At 56.6% G+C, this 12,277-nt stretch overlaps 1 protein-coding gene across 1 annotated transcript in view; it reads left to right on the top strand.

Annotated features, from left to right (window-relative positions):
- Positions 1-5,835: 5,835 nt before the first annotated feature.
- Positions 5,836-12,277, top strand: part of LOC144806306 (uncharacterized) — a 33,680-nt gene continuing 27,238 nt past the window's right edge. The window contains exon 1 of the mRNA XM_078672695.1: positions 5,836-5,957. The gene's annotated coding sequence lies outside the window, so the exon portion shown is untranslated. The remainder of the gene's footprint in view (positions 5,958-12,277) is intronic.

The following is a 12,277-nucleotide window of genomic DNA, read 5'->3' as shown; positions in this document are numbered from 1 at the left end:
TAATGGAGCCGGGAGTGTCTGGGGTGGATTAAAGAGCCACGGGGTGGAATCAAGAGTCAGATAAAGGAGCAGAGAGTGTCTGGGGGTGGAATAAAGAGTCATGAAGTGGAATCAAGATTGAGATAAAGAAGCCGGGAGTGGCTGGTGGTGGATTAAAGAGCCATGAGGAAGAATCAAGAGTGAGATAAAGGAGCCAAGAGTGTCTGGGGTGGATTAAAGAGCCATGAGGTGGAATTAAGAGTGAGATAAAGGAGCCGAGAGTGGCTGGTGGTGGATTAAAGAGCCATGAATCAAGAGTGAGATAAAGGAGCGACCCTTGACCCTGATCCAGGCACGTCGCTCCCCACGCCGCACAGCTCTACTTGTGTGTGCCAATGTCCCTGCTCCCTGATCTCGCTGCTTCCGCGAGTTCAAGTTCCTCCTCCACCCGCAGGCTCCCACCTGCGCCTCATCCCTGGTGGCCCAGTGGTGAGCCGTAAGTATCTGTGTGCTCGCTCTGTTCCTTTTTGCCTGTTATTTGTCTGCTGTTGTATTACTTTTTGCAGTATCTGTTACCCACTGTTGTATTACTACTTTGTATTCTGCTGCTGTATTATTTTGTGCCCACTGTTGTATTCCTTTTCTTTGTATTCTGTGCTTCCGTCCGTTATTCGCTCTATAGCCCTCCAGCATTCCAGCCTTCCTCTCCCCTTCCCGCTGCTGCGTCCCCTGCTCCTCCCTCCCACCTCCCCTTCTAATGGCGTCCGTACAAAAAGCGCACCAAATGCAATCCTGCCTGCACTCCTCCGTGTCTGAACCGCGCCCAGCGCCAGACCACCTGCCCCCCCCGAACGCCACTACGACGCCAGCACCCTTCACGCACTCAACGCCGGCCGATCATACACCTGCTCCCTGGCCACCCTGAAGCGCACCCAAGGACGCTTCTCCTGCCAGATCTGCAGCTTCACCAGCCTCCAAGCCGCCACCTCGCCCACCGGGGTAGGATGCCACCACCTCAGATGCATACTACTCAACACCCGCTCTGCCGGCAAGCACGCCATCGAACTCTGGAACCTACTCGACTCATCCTCCCCGGATGACGCCTTCCTGACGGAGACCTGGACCCGACATCGCCATAGCCATCCCGGAGGGCTACAAGATCACCCGCAGGGACCGTACCAACAGTGCAGGAGGAGGAATCACCATCAGCCACAGGAACACCCTCAGAATCTTGACCAGCACCGACGACACTCTCAGCGCGGCCGAACACCAGCACTTTAGATCCACATCGACCCCAATACCCCCCTCAGAGGAACCCTCATTTATAGACACCCCGGACACAGTGCAGCGACTCCATCCACGGACTACATCCGCCTCGGAGACCTGAACTTCCACCTCAACATCAACTCTTCCACCCTGCTTGACAACCTCGGACTCAAACAGCTAGTCACGACTCCCACCCACTCCGCCAGACACATGCTCAACAGCATCTTTTCCGCCAGCAACTACGTCACCTTCAACCACACCACCGAACTCCACTGGACCGACCACCACTTCACCTTTGAGAAACCCACCATGCACCACCACACACTGCGGACCCCCCACTACAGCTGGAGCAAAAGTCACCGAAGACCAGCTAAGCGCCACCCTTGCCCGAAACCCAGCAACTGACAGCGCCGACACCGACACTGCTGCACGCAACCTCAGGCAATGGATCGACGACTGTGCCAAGACTCTCGCCCGATAAAGAAACCCTCAAACAGACTCACCAACAGAAAAGCCATCTGGTTCACTGCCGACCTCCAGGCATCCAAGCAGACCTGTCGAAGGCTCGAGATGAAGTGGCACCACGAACAAACACCGGACAGCAATGCAGCCCAAAAGAGCGCAGACACCACCAACTCATCCAAACTGCCAAAAGGACTTCCTTCAAGGAACGCTTTACAACAACGCACACAACAGCAAAGAGCTCTTCAACATCATGAAGGAACTCTCCAACCCCAGCTCCAACTGATCCTCTCCCTCACCAAGGCCCCCACCACCGCCAAAACCATCCTCCACGAAGGAATGAAGGCTGTCGTCGAATGTATGAAGAACAGCTGTCTGAAACTGAACTTGGACAAGACGGCTGTACCCCGTCCACCTGGGACGATGCCTGATGGCCGGCCACACTGGGAGCTTCATCAACTTCCACCGACCACGCATGCAATCTGGGGTCCATCCTGGACTCATCGCTGTTAATGACCCAGCAAGTCAACACTGTATCCTCCTCCTGCTTCAACACCCTCTGCATGCTCCACAAGATCTACAGATGGATCCCCTCCGGAACCAGAAAGACAGTCACCCAGGCCCTCGTCACCAGCAGGCAGGAATACGCCAATGCCCTCTACGCAGGAACCTCGGCCAAACTCCAGAAAAGACTTCAACGCATACAGAATGCCTCTGCATTCCTCAGCCTCGACATCCCCTGCCACAGCCACATCACATCCCACCTGAGAGACCTGCACTGGCTCCCCGTCAACAAGAGGATCACCTTCAAGCTCCTCACCCATGCATACAATGCACTCCACAACACCGGACCAGCGTACCTCAACAGACGACTCAGCTTCTACACTCCGAACCGCCAGCTTAGCTCCGCTGACCTCACCCTCGCCACCATCCCTGTGTGGGTGAAATACCCCCTAAGTCCTCAGACCACATCCACTGAGTGAGAGACCCCTGTGTGGGTGAAATACCCCCTCCATCCTCAGACCCCGTCCACTGAGTAAGAGACCCCTGTGTGGGTGAAACATCCCTTCCGTCCTCAGACCCCATCCACTGAGTCAGAGACCCCTGTGTGGGTGAAACATCCCCTCCGTCCTCAGACCCCATCCACTGAGTGAGAGACCCCTGTGTGGTTAAAATTACCCCCTCCATCCTCTAACCCTCTCCACTGAGTGAGAGACCCCCATGTGGGTTATACCTGATGGTCTGTGTTATGACTTTATTGTGACTACAACCTGCTTCTTTCCTTGTTTTATGAGTGAACCCTTGAAGGGGGAGGTGAACAAGAAAGCAGCAGAGAAATGCAAACCCTGATGTGGTGCAAAGCAACGGGAGAGTGTTGATTGTCAGAGGTAGTCATTGCGGCGAGGTCCGGCCCGTACAATTGCTGCTGCTCGAGAGGTATCAGTCTTCTTCAAAGTGTACTTTACATTTTATTAATAGCGCTAGCGCGCTGCTAGTGCTGCCGTTCCTAATACGTTCAGTGCCAGTTTGTGACCTGAGTTGTTTGTACTAAATAGTAAAAGGTTGTGCTGCTTATTCACAGCGAAACCCTCTTCTATGCAGTCCCGGCTATGTTTCTGCTTACTGGAGTGGCATCGTTCAATAAGAATGGAAAATATCTTCAATTTGTAGCGTTCCTTAAAAAGTAAAAATTTCTTTAGTTGCAAATTGTCCTTGATTTATGTGTGGTACGACGTTCCCGTTGTGCGCTCTCCTTCATCATGTAACTAGCGTGTGTGACAGAGCTTTTTTTTTTACAAGACATGCGAATACATTGCAGGTGTCTTATTCCATTGTTGTAAAGACAGAGGCCTCATTTGTCACAAATGTCTAAGCTATTCAGCTAAGTTGTGCCAATGTAGCTTTGTTTTTAGACTGAATTATTCTATTTAGTAAACAGGTACTCTTGGTTTCTTCTAGCAAACTTAATTCAGCACAGCTCACGTGCTCAGTATCTATGTTGTAGCTCTCCTTGACAGCCACTTCTGAAAACAAATGTGTGTAGGGCCCTTCTGTTCATCTGGGCAGTGTGCGGGCTCTGCATTCACATCATAATGTTATGCAATTATTTCATAACCTGTTGCAGAGGCCTGCTTGGGAATTGTTTAGCAGTGATACGAGTGTATTTAATACCGAACCTCACTTGTTTTGCACATACTCCGGTTCTTATCTACATGAATGTGTTTTTGTTTAAACTTTTGCATTTTATTTTCCATGGGCTGGTATTTTAGTACATTGTGGCGTCTCGGGGTCACCTAAAAGCGATCATGGGAGTTCTGTACTTCGTTTTCATGTTACACCTGACCTAGCGCTGTCATCCGTACTGGAGTGTGCACGTGCCTTGCTCTCCACATGCGGCCTAAGCAGAATATTGCTTGTAAGACCTGAACTCTTCTGTTTTTATAAATGACCAAACAAAAACCTTTTTTGAAAAGCAGTATGAAGACGGAAAAGGGAGAAGTGGTCCCTTAAAAAAAAAAACATGCTTGGACGAGTTACAGTTCACATTTAATGCTTCTAAAAATGATTTCTTAATTACCATGATTGATCATCTGTGTGCAATTTATATCCCATGAAGTTTTAAAATATATGCTTACAAAACGCCCTGGTGTAGTCACACTCAGGGCGGAGCATAAGAGAAGGGGAAAAAATAATAAAATATTGAGAAATGACTAGACACAACACAAATGTAACAAACCAAGTGATAGAACAGTGAATATCACCCTGTGACTGGGAATGGTGATAAGACATAGTGCAGTTAATGGGAAAGTGCTTTAAAAGAGGTTTGTGGATACCAATGAAACCTTTATTTATAGGTTCCACAACCAGGATTAAAAAGAATGAGGATGGGTCGTGTTAGAAGAGAAGACTGGGTTCTCAAAACATTATTAGTTTTCCCCCTTCCCTTATGCTCCGGCCTGAGTGTGGCTACACCAGGGCGTTTTGTAAGCAGACCCGATGATGAAGCATGTCACACAATTTTGTGTGTGGGTGAGGGCAGTTTTCAAAACAGATTTCTTTTTTCTGTCTCGTGTTGTTACACGTGTACTCTAATCTCTCCACCCCTTCTTGTGTGTATACTTTGCCTTAGGGGGTTCGGGGTGGTGGAGTTGTATAATTTCTTTGACCCTCTCCCCCGTGAATAGTGAGTTTTAAAACATATGCCTTTTGTAGCAGGCCCCCTTCCAGTAACATTCATCTTAGGAGGGGGCTGTAGGTTAGTAAGTTTGCAATTCAGGGGCTATGTAGAAGCTTGAACGTCTTTCCAAAGATTATTACTGTTTTAAAGGGCGTAGTAATTTCTGATATTTCGCTTTTTCCATGGACTTATGTGTTTGGTTTTATTTCAGGGGGAAAATGTCTCTGTCACTGAGAGCTGCAGACATGCTTCTGTCTCCGGTTAGTGCCCTTCCTTCCATTTCTGGTGCTTTGCTGCAGTTTGAAGACCTTGTTAGAGTTTCTTGTTGCTGAAATGGGGGTAATTTCTGATATTTATCTGTTTCCCTAATCTTTATTACTTGATTTTGCCCGCCGCAAGTCAGTGTCACTCATAGTCATTGAAATGTCACTCATAATTTCACTGAAATTATGAAAATGTCACACACAGCAATCTGAAACCTTGGCAGCTATGGTTTGAGGATTCACGGCCCTGTAAAATATAAAGAATCACCCCCTGGAACAGGAACATTAGAAACGCTGCTCAGACTCATTGCATCAGCTGTGTCTACATTGCACACATTGAATGAAATACAAGTCGTCATTTAAATTCACTCCTGAATGCCATGTCTGTTCCTTTGCAGGTGCCAATGCTTGTTTCCCATACAAGACCCTGTCATGGACTGTGTGTGTCCACATCTCCATGACATTTAAATACCCAGGTCTTTACAGTCACCAAAGCTTGTTTCCCTGCTGGAGCCTGGAGGCGGCGGTTCTGTCAGCGGCCACCAGAGGCCGCTCCTCGCCTGCTGATGAAACACACTGAGCTGCACATTGTATGAAGGGAGAAGAGTTTCCTCTTCCGGGTCAGCGGCAGCAGAGACAGCACCAGCAGCGGTGCTGACATCACTTTCGGCCTCTCCTGGTGTGTCCAGCCTGCTGCAGAGGAGGAAGGAGCCCTGTCTGTGCAGCGACCTTCATCTTCAGACCCCCCTCAGACCCCAGATCTGCCTCTCCCCAGGAGGAGGAGAGAGCCTGGACAGGTTTCTGCTCAGGTAGGAGAGCTGCTAACTCACTGCAATTTATTAATACATAGATCAGACCCCCCCGCCCCCCCCCCCCCCCGGCATTCAGGAGAGCTCAGCTCTTCCTGCTGCTGAGGCTGAGTGGGGAGCGGAGGAGGAGAGGCCTGTCCAGGGGAGCAGTATCTCTCTTCGGGGCCTGTGCATAGCGCCCCGAGGCTCAGGGCGGAGTCAGAGGCGCTGTATGGGGTGGAATGAACTCTGGGCTCCTCTGTCCTTAATGACAATCCTTCACCGAGAGGCCTGTCCAGAGGAGGGGCAGAGGCGGAGAGGCCTGTCCAGGGGAAGAAGAGGAAGAGAGGCCTGTCCAGGGGTGCAGCAGAGGTGAGGCCTGTCGTAGGGTGCAGAGGAGGAGAGGCCTGTCCAGGGGTGCAGAGGAGGAGAGGCCTGTCCAGGGGTGCAGAGGAGGTGAGGCCTGTCCAGGGGTCAGAGGAGGTGAGGCCTGTCCAGGGGTGCAGAGGAGGTAAGACCTGTCCAGGGGAGCAGAGGAGGTGAGGCCTGTCCAGGGGGTGCAGAGGAGGAGAGGCCTGTCCAGGGGTGCAGAGGAGGAGAGGCCTGTCCAGGGGTGCAGAGGAGGTGAGGCCTGTCCAGGGGTCAGAGGAGGTGAGGCCAGTCCAGTGAGTGCAGAGGAGGTAAGACCTGTCCAGGGGAGCAGAGGAGATGAGGCCTGTCCAGGGATGCGTGTAGAGAAGGAGAGGCCTGTCCAGGGGTGCCGAGGAGGAGAGGCTTGTCCAGGGGTGCAGAGGATGCGAGGCCTGTCCAGGGGTGCAGAGGAGGCGAGGCATGTCCAGGGGTGCAGAGGAGGCGAGGCCTGTCCAGGGGTGCAGAGGAGGAAAGGCCTGTCCAGGGGTGCAGAGGAGGCGAGGCCTGTCCAGGGGTGCAGAGGAGGAAAGGCCTGTCCAGGGGTGCAGGGGAGGTGAGGCCTGTCCAGGGGTGCAGAGGAGAAGAGGCCTGTCGAGGGGTGCAGAGGAGGTGAGGCCTGTCCAGGGGTGCAGAGGAGGAGAGGCCTCTCCAGGGGTGCAGAGGAGGAAAGGCCTGTCCAAGGGGCAGAGGAGGAGAGGCCTGTCCGGGGTGCAGAGGAGGTGAGGCCTGTCCAGTGGTGCAGAAGAGGTGAGGCCTATCCAGGGGAGCAGTGTCTCTCTTCGGGGGACTGTGCATAGCGCCGCCAGGCTCAGGACAGAGTGGGAGGTGCTGTATGGGGTGGAATGAAGTCTGGGCTTCTCTGTCCTTAATGAGAATCCTTCACCGAGAGCTCCTTGGAGAAGCATTGAGAGGCCTGTCCAGGGGTGCAGAGGAGGTGAGGCTTGTCCAGAGGTACAGAAGAGACGAGGCATGACCAGAGGTGAAGAGGAGGTGAGGCCTGTCCAGGGGTGCAGAGGAGGTGAGGCCTGTCCTGGGGGTGCAGAGGAGGAGAGGCTTGTCCAGAGGAGTTCAGAGGAGGCGAGGCAAGTCTAGGGGTGCAGAGGAGGTGAGGCCTGTCCAGGGATGCAGAGGATGTGAGGCCTGTCCAGGGGTGCAGAGGAGTGAGGCCTGTCCAGGGTGCAGAGGAGGTGAGGCCTGTCCTGGGGGTACAGCGGAGGTGAGGCTTGTACAAAGGGTGCAAAGGAGGTTAGGCATGTCCTTTTTAGGGGGGTTGCAAAGAAGGTGACGCCTCCCCAGGGGGAGGATAGGAGGTGGCCTGTCCAGGGGGAGTAGAGGAGGTGAGGCCTGTCCAGGGGTGCAGAGGTGATGAGGCCTGCGAAGCTGATGCAGAAGAGTTGAGGCCTGTTCCGCGGGGTGCAGAGGAGGTGTGGCCTGTCCAGGGGTGCAGAGGAGGTGATGCCTGTCCTGAGGGGTGCAGAGGAGATGCCTGTCCAGGGGGAGCAGAGGAGGTGAGGCCTGTCCAGGGGTGCAGAGGAGGTGAGGCTTGTCCAGAGGCACAGAAGAGGAGAGGCATGTCCAGGGGTGCTGAGGAGGTGAGGCCTGTCCTGAGGGGTGCAGGGGAGATGCCTGTCCAGGGGGAGCAGAAGAGGTGAGGCCTGTCCAGGGGTGAAGAGGAGGAGAGGCCTGTCCAGGGGAGCAGAGGAGGTGAGGCCTGTCCAGGGGAGCAGTGTCTCTCTTCGGGGCCTGTGCATAGAGCCCTGAGGCTCAGGGCGGAGTCAGAGGCGCTGTATGGGGGGGAATGAACCCTGGGCTCCTCTGTCCTTAATGAGAATCCTTCACCGAGAGGCCTGTCCAGAGGAGGGGCAGAGGCGGAGAGGCCTGTCCAGGGGAAGAAGAGGAAGAGAGGCCTTGTCCAGGGAGGGGCAGAGGAGGTGAAGCCTGTTCAGGGGGCAGAGGAGGAGAGGCCTGTCCAGGGGATGTGGAGGAGCTGAGGCCTGTCCAGGGGTGCAGAGGAGGAGAGGCCTGTCCAGGGGTGCAAAGGAGGAGAGGCCTGTCCAGGGGTGCAAAGGAGGAGAGGCCTGTCCAGGGGTGTAGAGGAGGAGAGGCCTGTCCAGGGGTGCAGGTCTGTCCAGGGGTGCAGAGGAGGTGAGGCCTGTCCAGGGGTGCAGAGGAGGAGAGGCCTGTCCAGGGGTCAGAGGAGGAGAGGCCTGTCCAGGGGTGCAGAGGAGGAGAGGCCTGTTCAAAGGTGCAGAGGAGGAGAGGCCTGTCCAGGGGTACAGAGGAGCTGAGGCCTGTCCAGGCGTGCAGAGGAGGTGAAGCCTGTCCAGGGCTGCAGAGGAGGAAAGGCCTGTCAAGGGGTCAGAGGAGGAGATGCCTATCCAGGGGTGCAGAGGAGGAGAGGCCTATCCAGTGGTCAGAGGAGGAGAGGCCTGTCCAGGGGTGCAGAGGAGGAGATGCCTGTTCAAAGGTGCAGAGGAGGAGAGGCCTGTCCAGGGGTACAGAGGAGCTGAGGCCTGTCCAGTGGTGCAGAGGAGGTGAGGCCTGTCCAGGGGTGCAGAGGAAGAGAGGCCTGTCCAGGGGTGCAGAGGAGGTGAGGCCTGTCCAGTGGTGCAAAGGAGGTGAAGCCTGTCCAGGGCTGCAGAGGAGGAGAGGCCTGTCCAGGGGTCAGAGTTGGAGAGGCCTATCCAGGGGTGCAGAGGAGGAGAGGCCTGTTCAAAGGAGCAGAGGAAGAGAGGCCTGTCTAGGGATGCAGAGGAGGTGAGGCCTGTCCAGAGAACTGTCCAGGGGTGCAGAGGAGGTGAGGCCTGTCCAGGGGTATAGAGAGGTGAGGCCTGCCCAGGGGGAGGAGGGAGAGGAGGTGAGGCCTGTCCAGGGGTGCAGAGGAGGTGAGGCCTGTCCAGGGGTGCAGAGGAGGTGAGGCTTGTCCAGGGGTGCAGAGGAGGAGAGGCCTGTCCTGCGGTGCAGAGGAGGTGAGGCTTGTCCAGGGGGAGGAGAGGAGGTGAGGCCTGTCCAGGGGTGCAGAGGAGGAGAGGCCTCTCCAGGGGTGCAGAGGAGGAAAGGCCTGTCCAAGGGGCAGAGGAGGAGAGGCCTGTCCGGGGTGCAGAGGAGGTGAGGCCTGTCCAGTGGTGCAGAAGAGGTGAGGCCTATCCAGGGGAGCAGTGTCTCTCTTCGGGGGACTGTGCATAGCGCCGCCAGGCTCAGGACAGAGTGGGAGGCGCTGTATGGGGTGGAATGAAGTCTGGGCTTCTCTGTCCTTAATGAGAATCCTTCACCGAGAGCTCCTTGGAGAAGCATTGAGAGGCCTGTCCAGGGGTGCAGAGGAGGTGAGGCTTGTCCAGAGGTACAGAAGAGACGAGGCATGTCCAGAGGTGAAGAGGAGGTGAGGCCTGTCCAGGGGTGCAGAGGAGGTGAGGCCTGTCCTGGGGGTGGAGAGGAGGAGAGGCTTGTCCAGAGGAGTTCAGAGGAGGCGAGGCAAGTCTAGGGGTGCAGAGGAGGTGAGGCCTGTCCAGGGATGCAGAGGATGTGAGGCCTGTCCAGGGGTGCAGAGGAGTGAGGCCTGTCCAGGGTGCAGAGGAGGTGAGGCCTGTCCTGGGGGGTACAGCGGAGGTGAGGCTTGTACAAAGGGTGCAAAGGAGGTGAGGCATGTCCTTTTTAGGGGGGTTGCAAAGAAGGTGACGCCTCCCCAGGGGGAGGATAGGAGGTGGCCTGTCCAGGGGGAGTAGAGGAGGTGAGGCCTGTCCAGGGGTGCAGAGGTGATGAGGCCTGCGAAGCTGATGCAGAAGAGTTGAGGCCTGTCCCGCGGGGTGCAGAGGAGGTGTGGCCTGTCCAGGGGTGCAGAGGAGGTGATGCCTGTCCTGAGGGGTGCAGAGGAGATGCCTGTCCAGGGGGAGCAGAGGAGGTGAGGCCTGTCCAGGGGTGCAGAGGAGGTGAGGCTTGTCCAGAGGCACAGAAGAGGAGAGGCATGTCCAGGGGTGCTGAGGAGGTGAGGCCTGTCCTGAGGGGTGCAGGGGAGATGCCTGTCCAGGGGGAGCAGAAGAGGTGAGGCCTGTCCAGGGGTGAAGAGGAGGAGAGGCCTGTCCAGGGGAGCAGAGGAGGTGAGGCCTGTCCAGGGGAGCAGTGTCTCTCTTCGGGGCCTGTGCATAGAGCCCTGAGGCTCAGGGCGGAGTCAGAGGCGCTGTATGGGGGGGAATGAACTCTGGGCTCCTCTGTCCTTAATGAGAATCCTTCACCGAGAGGCCTGTCCAGAGGAGGGGCAGAGGCGGAGAGGCCTGTCCAGGGGAAGAAGAGGAAGAGAGGCCTTGTCCAGGGAGGGGCAGAGGAGGTGAAGCCTGTTCAGGGGGCAGAGGAGGAGAGGCCTGTCCAGGGGATGTGGAGGAGCTGAGGCCTGTCCAGGGGTGCAGAGGAGGAGAGGCCTGTCCAGGGGTGCAAAGGAGGAGAGGCCTGTCCAGGGGTGCAAAGGAGGAGAGGCCTGTCCAGGGGTGTCGAGGAGGAGAGGACTGTCCAGGGGTGCAGGTCTGTCCAGGGGTGCAGAGGAGGTGAGGCCTGTCCAGGGGTGCAGAGGAGGAGAGGCCTGTCCAGGGGTCAGAGGAGGAGAGGCCTGTCCAGGGGTGCAGAGGAGGAGAGGCCTGTTCAAAGGTGCAGAGGAGGAGAGGCCTGTCCAGGGGTACAGAGGAGCTGAGGCCTGTCCAGGGGTGCAGAGGAGGTGAAGCCTGTCCAGGGCTGCAGAGGAGGAAAGGCCTGTCAAGGGGTCAGAGGAGGAGATGCCTATCCAGGGGTGCAGAGGAGGAGAGGCCTATCCAGTGGTCAGAGGAGGAGAGGCCTGTCCAGGGGTGCAGAGGAGGAGATGCCTGTTCAAAGGTGCAGAGGAGGAGAGGCCTGTCCAGGGGTACAGAGGAGCTGAGGCCTGTCCAGTGGTGCAGAGGAGGTGAGGCCTGTCCAGGGGTGCAGAGGAAGAGAGGCCTGTCCAGGGGTGCAGAGGAGGTGAGGACTGTCCAGTGGTGCAAAGGAGGTGAAGCCTGTCCAGGGCTGCAGAGGAGGAGAGGCCTGTCCAGGGGTCAGAGTTGGAGAGGCCTATCCAGGGGTGCAGAGGAGGAGAGGCCTGTTCAAAGGAGCAGAGGAAGAGAGGCCTGTCTAGGGATGCAGAGGAGGTGAGGCCTGTCCAGAGAACTGTCCAGGGGTGCAGAGGAGGAGAGGCCTGTCCAGAATTCAGAGGAGGAGAGGCCTGTCCAGGGGTGCAGAGGAGGAGAGGCCTGTCCAAAGGTACAGAGGAGGTGAGGCCTGTCCAGGGGTGCAGAGGAGGTGAGGCCTGTCCGTGGATGCAGTGTCTCTCTGGGGCCTGTGCATAGCGCCCCGAGGCTCAGAGTGGAGTCAGAGGCGCTATATGGGGTGGAATGAACTCTGTGCTCCTCTTTTCTTAATGAGAATCCTTCACTGAGAGGCCAGTCCAAGGGTGCAGAGGAGGTGAGACCTGTCCATGGTTCAGAAGAGGTGAGGCCTGTCCAGGGGGCAGAGGATGAGAGGCCTATCCAGGGGTGCAGAGGAGGCGAGGCTTGCCCAGGGGGAGGAGGGAGAGGAGGTGAGGCCTGTCCGGGGGTGCAGAGGAGGTGAGGCCTGTCCAGGGGTGCAGAGGAGGTGAGGCTTGTCCAGGGGTGCAGAGGAGGAGAGGCCTGTCCAGCGGTGCAGAGGAGGTGAGGCTTGTCCAGGGGGAGGAGAGGAGGTGAGGCCTGTCAAGGGGTGCCGAGGAGGTGAGGCTTGTCCAGGGTTGCAGAGGAGGTGAGGTCTATCCAGGGGTGCAGAGGAGGTGAGGCCTGTCCAGGGGTGCATAGGAGGTGAAGCCTGTCCAGGGGTGCAGAGGAGCTGAGGCCGGTCCAGGGGTGCAGAGGATGCGAGGCTTGTCCAGGGGAGGAGAGGAGGTGACGCCTGTCCAGTGT

This window comes from Lissotriton helveticus (assembly GCF_964261635.1).
Source record: "Lissotriton helveticus chromosome 1_1 unlocalized genomic scaffold, aLisHel1.1 SUPER_1_unloc_60, whole genome shotgun sequence".
In the NCBI taxonomy this organism is placed as follows: domain Eukaryota; kingdom Metazoa; phylum Chordata; class Amphibia; order Caudata; family Salamandridae; genus Lissotriton; species Lissotriton helveticus.
Note: the sequence above shows the minus strand (reverse complement) of the source record. Positions and strands in the feature narration are given on the sequence as shown.